Raw genomic sequence first — 10207 nt, 5'->3', positions numbered from 1 at the left:
TTTTTGGTGTTTCTAGTTATAGAAGAGGATAAGATGTATCGAATACAACAGATGAGATACTGTGGAGATACAACTAATATTTCAATACAAGAGAGATTATAGGAACAACATGTTATTTCAGTCGAGCTTGTGGACGTAGTTGTCATTGGGTGATCTGAGAGATTTGGGGATAGAGTTTCTTTTGACGTCAGTTAAAGACACTAATACCATATAAATGCATGGAGAAATTAGAGAAAGGGTTCTTTCACAAAGTTTCCCCCCTTTCATGTTTCTATTGACAATATATGAGATATTGTAGAGATCTAACCAACATTCGAATGCAAGAGAGTCTTCAGGAACAACTCTACATTTCAATTTTGATAATATCTGCTTGCTAGACTGTGATCTTCTAACTTTGTTTGTTTCCTTGACATGGGCAATATATATTATTTTTAATTGTTTATTTGTATTCCTATATGCTTTATTTATTTAATTATATTTATTAATTTATATTGTAAATCCTAGATGTAAATAGTTATATTGATTATATCCATGTGTTATTTTCTAATATGTTGGCAGTTGATATGTTTGGCAAACCAAAAAAACTTGATTAATATTTTAGAAAAAATGAATCAAATGAGAAGATAATATTAGTATAGGGATTAACTTACCTTCAAATTTAGAATTTTCTCTAGTTGAAATTATGAATCTTCCCCCAATCGCCAAGAGTCGAGAATCCTAATTTTTGTTTTCATAGAATGTGATCTGAGATTATGCCAACCTTAATTTGCGAGAATATTCAGTCAATAAACATGATGAGACAATGACAAATTATTTGAGAATCGGTGCTTACCAACCCAAGCTCAATAGTTTTCCACTGGTTGGATTAGAAACATGTCGATTTTAAGTTTTTTTGGTATTTTGAATTTCCTTAGTTTGAGTATTCTCCTAAAAAAGATGTGGTATTTTATCTTCATTGTCATCTTTTTACCCAGAGACCTGACTATGCAAAGTGTATGGGTTGCATTTACAACTGTTGGGTTCATAAATGAAAACCAAAAGTCAAGAGTGGCAAAAGATGTGTTTTTCTCAAATATATGAGAGAAGATCCATGTTCTTCGCATAATAATGCTATAAAATATTGTGTAGCCTTGATGAATCAATCCAGTCATGTTGATAAAGTGATGGAGAGGTAATCGATTAAACAAATAATAGACTTCGAGTCTAAACATTGCTTGGTGTTATTCGTTGACTTTAGTTGTAAGGGTGTCCTTTAAGAAGTCATGATGATAGCATTTATTCAAGCAACCGAGCCACTTTTCTTGAGGGCTCAAATGCACAACATTACATAATCTGAATATGGCTAGTGTTGTTTTAGAAAATGCTCCATTTAATACAAAGTATACTTTTCATGTAATTCAAAAGGAGATATTGCACGTTTGCGCAAATAAAGTTTGAAAATTCATTCATGTAGAAATTGGAGAATTTGAGTTTTGCATTATTGTCAATAAATCAAGAGATGTGGCTAAGAGAGAACAAATGGCTCTTGTGATTCGTTTTGTTGATGATGTAGCTTGTGTAAAATAGAAATTTTTTGATCTTGCCCATATTAAGGAGAACAATGCAACTTTTGTTGTTTTAAAAATATTAAAAATGACAGTGCTCACTAATAAATAAGAGGAGATGTCAGTGTAGCTTTAAAAAAGATTAGATCATTTTAATTTATTTTTATATCTCATCTAAAATCATGGGCATTACTAATGTTTTTTACCAAACATTGCAGCAAAAATCTTAAGATATCATGAATGTGATATGTTTTGTGTCAAGTAAAATGTCACGGATTCAAACCATGAGAGATGATGGATGAGATTCTCTCCTTGAGAATGTGATGACTTTTTGCTATAATCATGAGATTGTTGTCTAAGATTTGGATGGTCCATATCTTAAAGGTTGAAGTCGTCGCAAACTAGATCATATCACCGCTAAACATCATTACCACTTTGATATATTTAACGCCGCTATTGACTTTCATTTGCAAGTGCTAAATACAAGGTTCAACGAGCGAGTGATTGAGCTCTTGAAACATAGTGCAGCTTTGAGTTTGAAGGATGGATACAATTCTTTTGATACTGAGGATTTTATACTATTGCTGAAAGTTCTATCCCTATAATTTTACATAGCAATAGAAGATTACTTTGAAATTTTAGTTGCAACACTTTTATATTGATGTGTTGAAACATACATAATTGGAGAGATTATCATTTATGTCAGAGTTTAGCAGAGATAGAGAAGTTTAAGGCTTATCCTCTTATTGATAGATTAACTCGCTTGACTGTTTCTACTGCAACTACCTAATGAGCATTTTCAGCTATGAAACTTGTAAAGACTAAGTTGTGTAACAGGATGAATGATGACTTTCTTGTTGAAAGTTTACTTATTTTTATACAGAGAAATAATATAAAAACCTTTGATTTAGATTCACTACTTGATGATTTTGTTTCTGTTAAAGAGCAATGCGCACAATTTTAGGATTAAGGTTTTAATTGAGATTTTCTTTGTAGTCAATGCAAATTCTATACATGCGGTTTTATGGCCCCCCCCAAAAAAAGTTGTTTAAATGCTGGCTACGCCACTGTCTCTGTTATTAGCCTATGTCTTTTTTTCTAATGATTCGTTAAATTTTGCTAACTTGGGGATGACATGGCACTACCATGTCTCTGCTACAGGTTCAGTATTACAACAAAAAAATTGGTGAAATTACAAGTTTGCATTTAACTTTGGAGTTTCACTAATTTTTTTGCTAACATAGTAATGTCACGCCATCAAAAATTAATAAAAATTTGTAAAAAAATGTTTAAGTTGATAACGGAAGTAATATTAGAAACTTACAGTTATAACTTTTAAATATTAATGGTCCAAATTATATGTGGCTGATACTGCGCTATTGCGAGAATTGTTGATGCTGGAGGATGTTTTCTCCTCATCTACGTGATGGACATAAGAGGCTCTCTTGTTTATGGGCTTCATTACGTTCTTAATAGAGTTAGTGAGATGATTTAAATAGGCCCGCGAGAAAATGGGCTCGTACTCATAGTCATTTTCTATCGAAAGGGCCCAATAATAATAACTATAACTATATTATTATTATCATTTTAAGGATAAAATTTGATGAAACTGCAATAAAATAATGTATTAGAAAATTACAATTACTTTCAAAACTACCAAAAACTATACTTTTTTCTTTTTCTTTTTGTTTTTCTTTTTTTATTTTTTTGATGGAATCTACATCAAATTGTTTTGACCTATGAAACTTGTCGCTAATAACATTAACGTCTTAGATAAAAGATCTAAACTATTGTTATTTATATTTGATTATCCAAAAGGTCACCATAGTAATAAAGATTAGCTATAAAGTGCTTTGGTTTAGAATTATCCGTACGTGTCACATACACGACAACTTAATTTAATCGTTTGTAGGCGTGGTAATTTAGTGAAAAAGAGCAAGGTAGTCTTCTTTAATAAATAAAAATTATGACAGCCTTGTGCAAAACACGGCAACATTCATATTTGCCACTGTTACTATATCATTAGTATTTCTGATAGTATTAGGTCCTATCTGCATCGGCCTAGTAATAATACAACAATTAGGCTATGTTTGTTTTTGTTTTTGTTTGTATAGTCCGGTTACTATTTTAAATTAGTCCGGACCTATTATTTTATTACATGTTTGTTTTTTTTTTCTATTTGGTTCGAATTATTTTAAGGAGGGACTTAGTAATCCCTCAAGAAGGGACTATATAAACCCACCTCCATCCTAATTTTACAGTGCAAATATCACAGTCCATCCTGGATCTGGATTAATTTCTAGGGATTCGGATACTCTCCACTATAAAAAAAATAGTGGAGGGACCACTACATAATCACAGCCATTGATTATCTAGTTGATGGCCTCTCCACTATAAAAAAAATAGTGGAGGGACCACTACATAATCACAGCCATTGATTATCTAGTTGATGGCTATGATTTTTTCTTTTAGTGCAAATTAGGAATGAGTGCAATACACGGGGGTATGGTAAGTGTTAGATTTAGATTGTATCATAACCGCCTACTAAATAATCAATGTTTGAGATTAAAAGTAGTGGTCTCTCCACTACTTTTTTGTAGTGGAGAGGATCCAAATCCAATTTCTAGACATGACTATTCTTAATTTTTAGATTAATTCCAGGTTAAATCTTGTCGAAACCTTTTTCTCCGAACTTTGCTAGTGATTTGGTTTTTTTTTTTTTTTTTAGCAAACCGCACTTTTCTCAAACAAACCTTTCTTTTTCTTTTCCCTTGGTTTTTTTTTTTTTTTTAGCAAACCGCACTTTTCTCAAACAAACCTTTCTTTTTCTTTTCCCCCACCGAATTGTTGAAGCCTCCTCTAGCGTCACTAGCTCGTTTGTGCAATAGCTTCAAAGATACTAGGCATCAAGACTATAATCGCGCAATATATTAATCCGCACAGATTTTTAGTATACACATAGGGGCTGTTTGTTTCACTATTTTTATGGAAAAAGAATAGGATTTGGATCTGATAATGGCAAAATTGTAAATAAATGATTCTTTATGAATCCTATTCTTGAGTTGGGTTCCCCAAAAATTTATAGAGTTCGGAATCTATAAAGTTGAAAAAATATGCTGATTTTATAAAAAACCCAAATCCTAATGATTTGGACGGATTTAGGGCAGAAAGCTGACGCATTTGTACTATTCTCCCTCTCTTTTTTTTCGTATTTTGTTTCTTCACAAACCCTATATTATTATGAGACCAAATCCTATTTTTATTCCAAACCAAACTAAAGTATAGGAATTGGAGGGTTTCTATAAAGTTGGATTCTATTTTTCATGTTATGAAACAAACATAGAAATAAAAAAAAAGGATTCCATGACAACATAAAATTATCTTAAAATTTTTTATGGATTAGCTAGGAATCCATAAAAAATATGGGATTCCCACTCCATAAAATTCTTGATCAACGTTTCCTACACGGCACGAATGAGAACTTCGCTAAAATATGGCAGCTCATTCGTGGAAATGACTAGGCACCGATCATGAATGTTTGACAGAATGATAAATGCTTTAGTACTATTATTTTTTTAATCTTTTATTTTGAAAAATTATATATATATTTTGTCTTTAGGTACTATTCGATATTTTGTTGGGAGAATTTCATATTTGATTTGATATTATAACTGTTTAAAATTGTGTTTTGTTAAATGGATGGAGTTGATTTAATATTAATCATGCCCAAATTTTAATATTTTCTTCCAAACAAACGCGCATTGACGCGATATTAATTGGGTAGAGACTGAAAATGTCATTTTGATTATGATATTAGTCCGAATGATCATAATTCAGCTAAACAAAAAACATTGGTCTAGATAATTTTAAGCTAGTCCAAGCATCAATCTGAACAAAAGCAAACATTAAACTAGGCAAAAATAGTCCCTCGGTAATACAAACTCAAGACCATATAGTTCGAGCATAATAGTACCTCGTAGAGTTAGCATAAAAAAGTAAATACGGTCTTAAACATTTCTCTACTTTTAGTGAGAGATAAATAAAGATAATTTATACTTTGCTGACATAAAATTACCATTTTTGTTAATTTTGATGCCACAAAGTTTATTTATACAATTTAACGTCACAAAAGTTTCATTTTAAGTTGGATACTTTGCATTCTAGTGCCATAAAGGTTAAATTGAGAAGAAGATTTGTACGTAGCATCGAGGTGTCAAAATTAAACTTTGTGACATCGAAGTTAAATAATAATTAAAAAATAACAACTCCGTGACACCAAAGTTCAAATTAGCCAATTTATAACTTCATAATTCACAGCCCATCCTAATTTACAATCATTAGAGCAAGTCCCTTCATAGAAAGGGCATGTTTCTTTAAGAAGAACCCTACAGGCTTCCTTCACGCTTTCATCGCTAGAGTTGGAGCAAATATATGGAAGTTGAGATGGGATGGGACACGTGGCCGTTCTCAAAGAGATCTTTTTTTATTGAAGGTGATAAGATTTCAAAGCTATATATGTTCAACATATAAGAAGATCTAGCAATATTTTTGCAGATAACACAACTCAATTTGCTCTCAGATATAAATGTATATTTCTCTCTGACTTCTTAAGAAGGTTCAAACACTATCTATAGTCAAATTATCCATGACACAATTTAATCGAGTCTATCTTTTGGGCTCACGTTTTCTCAACCCTTTTTTTATACCAATTTGTATAGAAATGGACATAGTTAGAATATTATCGTAGAATTTGTTTCATGACAATATATGAATTGTGGACATGCGGCTCCTGTTAGATTTTTTATTTTTTATAATTAAAATGTAAAAAGATTGAGTTTCAACTTTATTTCTAATCTTTTACAATTATTATCCTTATTTGCCTTTAAAGATCAGTTATAAAAATATGTATCTCTCTCTTCCTTTCCCCTACGTTTTTTTATGGAAGAACAAGAAAAAATATAGGAAAGTTGTTAGTGCAGGAAAGTAAAAAAAATAAATCATATCATACTCCCTTTAAAAGTACGAGTTCAGAAAAATCTTTCTATGGTCAATATTACCCTTAGGTTTTTTTAATATTACATTATTATCATAATCTATTCTAATTATCTTATCTTCTTTGAATTGGTAACCAAATGATTAATTATATATTCATAATGAGACTTAACATGTATGAATAACCAAATGATTATCTTATCTTCTTTGAATTGGTAACCAAATCTAAAAAACATATGCTAGCCAGAACCTAAAAGTTTTTCGAATTTGTAAAAAATATTCTCCAAGTTTTTTAAATTACAAAAACGTCCCTACAAATTCAAAATTTTATTAAAACATCTTGAAAATTATAAAATTTACTTATCTCAATTCAGTGAGAAATCTAAAAAATATATGCTAACTAGAAACTGAAAGTTTTTTAACTTTGGAGAAAATATCTTGTAACTTTCAAAAACTATAAAAACACCACTAAAAATTTAAAATTTTTATAAAAACACCTTGACATTGTCAAACTTATAAACATACTAAAAACCTACAAATAACACAAACAACCCCCAAAAATTTATGGAATTTGTAATACACACTCTGAACTTTTTACAAATTACAAAATAAAATCATCAAAATTATAAACTTTACAAAAATCCTAATAATTTCTGACCTAACAGTACATTAAAAATATAGGAATTATAAATATCCCCTACATAATTTATAATTTATAGAAACACCCTTAAAGTTTTAAAAATTATAAACAATCCTTTAAAATTCAAAATTTATAAAAAAACACCCTAAAAATTTCAAATTCATTAGTAAATTGAAAGCATAGGAAGTATTAATAGTCTATAAACAATTTACAATCTATAGAAAAGGCCTATAAGTTTAAAAATTTATAAAAATCCTTAAAATTCATAATTTACAAAAAAAACACTCTATGAGAATTTCTAACATATAGACACTAAAATTAATATGCAAAATTACTAACAACCCCTAGAAAATTAAAATTTTACAAAAAATATCATACACATTTTAAAAATATAGGTTTAGAAAAAACTTTTCATGGTAAATATTACCCATAACTTTTTTAAAAAGAACATAACTAATTAAAAATCTATTAAATTTAAAATTTATAAAAAATACCCTTAAAGTTTAGTACATTGCAAATTACCCCTCCAAAGTTTGAAAATTTTTAATGATTTTTTTGTAATTCTATGATTTTAATGTAATATTTAATATTTTTGTGTATTTGTAAATTATAAATTTTATGGTATTTTTTTATACTTTTTAAAACTATTGAGGGTGTTTATTTTGTAATTTTCTAAATTTTTATTATGTTTTCAGTGTAATGCACATATACATCAATTAATGATGATATTGAAGAATAAGTCGTTCTTAAGATTATTAGACTATAGTTAAGTGTGCACATCACTATTCCTAGTTAATATAGTTTATATATGCAAAAAAATTCAGACAATCTATGTAGTTGTTAAAAATATTTTAGATTTAATGTACTATTTTTTACAAATTATATTTAATATGAACTCACCATATAATTTTGATGGTGGTCATTATAATTTTAATACGTTTGATTGATTGACTATATACGTATATAGACCATAGATTACTTTACTTTCTCACATGAGCTAACATTTGGTGCTTAATAATTTAAACTATTACTTTTAAATTCAACATAAAGAGGAGCTCTAATAATATTTATTTATTTACCTACAGCATAATACAATCTCAATTCCTATTTTTTACTGGAGATTTATTCCATAGTTACGCGTATGAAATTAGTAACTAAAATAATAATTACTTATGCTTAAATTAGAATGATTGTAGTTGGTCACTCACTATAAAATTTTTATGAAGATATATACCTTACTTTTTATAGCTATCTGCTCTGCCCATATATATTTTATAAATTAGTGCTTAATTTGACATATTAAATTACTTTTCCTTTGTAGAAATTTTTTCTTTGACTTTTAGACTGTGTAATCACTATATCACCATTCTAGCATAGACATGACCTCACTCTAAATGACTTCAAGCTAATGTTTGAATTACACTGAAGTATATAATATTGTTACGATGTGTATATATTTTTTAAGAAAATCATGTCAACATTTTTTAAATAGAAGATAATATTCTAACCTCTGATATTATAAAAAAATAAATATAGTCAATTGAATGATTAACAAAAGAGAACTTACATCAGAAAAGTGTGAATAATAAGATAAAGATAAAATGTAATGGCATTGCTAACAATACTACAAATAGCAAACTATAATGTAAAGTTAACCTATTTTGTGGAGCCTAACTACTGGCTATAAGCATCGAGGTTTCCATATATATAATTTATAATTTATTAAAAATGGTTATATAATCTTCTATAATAAAATTGATTTAATATTAAATAGTAATATCATTGTAATAATATCATTATTAGAAAAAATTATTCATGAATCGATATGCTCTTTATGATATATAAGGTATGCACTCTAAATTCTTGTGTCTTTTATAGAGCCAAAAAGTTTGAATACGAGAATCTAACATGTCGCTCTCACAACATCAAAATCCACTTAGGAGATATGGGTATTCTAGATGAGTTATGTATCCTATATACAATAAAATTGTCCTAGGCAAGTGAGTTATAATAGTATTTTTTATTCACATCGTTTGGGGTAGGATTTGATAGGGACCTTGCATCAAAGAAAAAAAATTATATATAGAGCACATGGCGAAATATATCATTATCTCTCTATTCTAATTTCGTAAGAAAATAATTCTTCATACTTTCAGTTTTACTTCTATGATACAGAGAATGAACCATAAAATTAAATGAGAATATTAAATAATATAAATATGAGCGAAACATCAACTAAAAGTTAACATGAATATGAGTCAAACTACAACTAAAAGTTTAATGTACATATTGCAGGTAAATTCATATACAAAATTCTTTTGCGAATTGAATGATCACTCATCTTTTGAAGACTTCAAGATACTAAGTGCAGTGTAATTCTATTTTCAATGCAATAAGAAATGTTATTTTTTTATTGCTAGAACTATAGTTCATAATGATATTTGTTATTCATCCTTGACTCTATACTATAGTTTGGGATTAGTAGAGTTTAGAATATGACATGTAGTATCAATTTAACTTTTTTTTTACTATTCTGCTTGAAGATGTTATTTTGTCAACTCATATCTTTTTTTGCGGAAATCAATTATGATATCCCAGTTAAGTATATGATCCTAGTTTAGCACAAAAATCCATTACATCAAATTTTTATAATGTTTAAATAAAAATTATAGCAAATCTAATAATTAAAATGAATTTGATTTATTTATAGTGATAAAATAAAAAAGTAAATTACTTTGATATTAAACCACGTGCATTGCACGTGCATAAAAACTAGTGTGAACAAATACACAACCAAAATTAATTAATCCAAGCGTATTTTCTTTTTTAGTAAGGAATCTACTTGATGGGCTCGGGCTTAAGAAGGCCACGGCCCGGAAGTTGGAGCATAGTACTAGCACCCTTATCTTGTTCTTTCTCGTGTCAACCCATAGGCTTTAAATCCGCTCGGTTGTACTTCTTAAATGGGGAAATTGATATGGGTTGACTCGATCTAACACATTATTATTAAAATTAAATGCCACTGTTTTCA

This window comes from Asparagus officinalis, chromosome 1, assembly GCF_001876935.1.
Source record: "Asparagus officinalis chromosome 1, Aspof.V1, whole genome shotgun sequence".
In the NCBI taxonomy this organism is placed as follows: domain Eukaryota; kingdom Viridiplantae; phylum Streptophyta; class Magnoliopsida; order Asparagales; family Asparagaceae; genus Asparagus; species Asparagus officinalis.
This window is presented reverse-complemented; position numbering follows the sequence as displayed.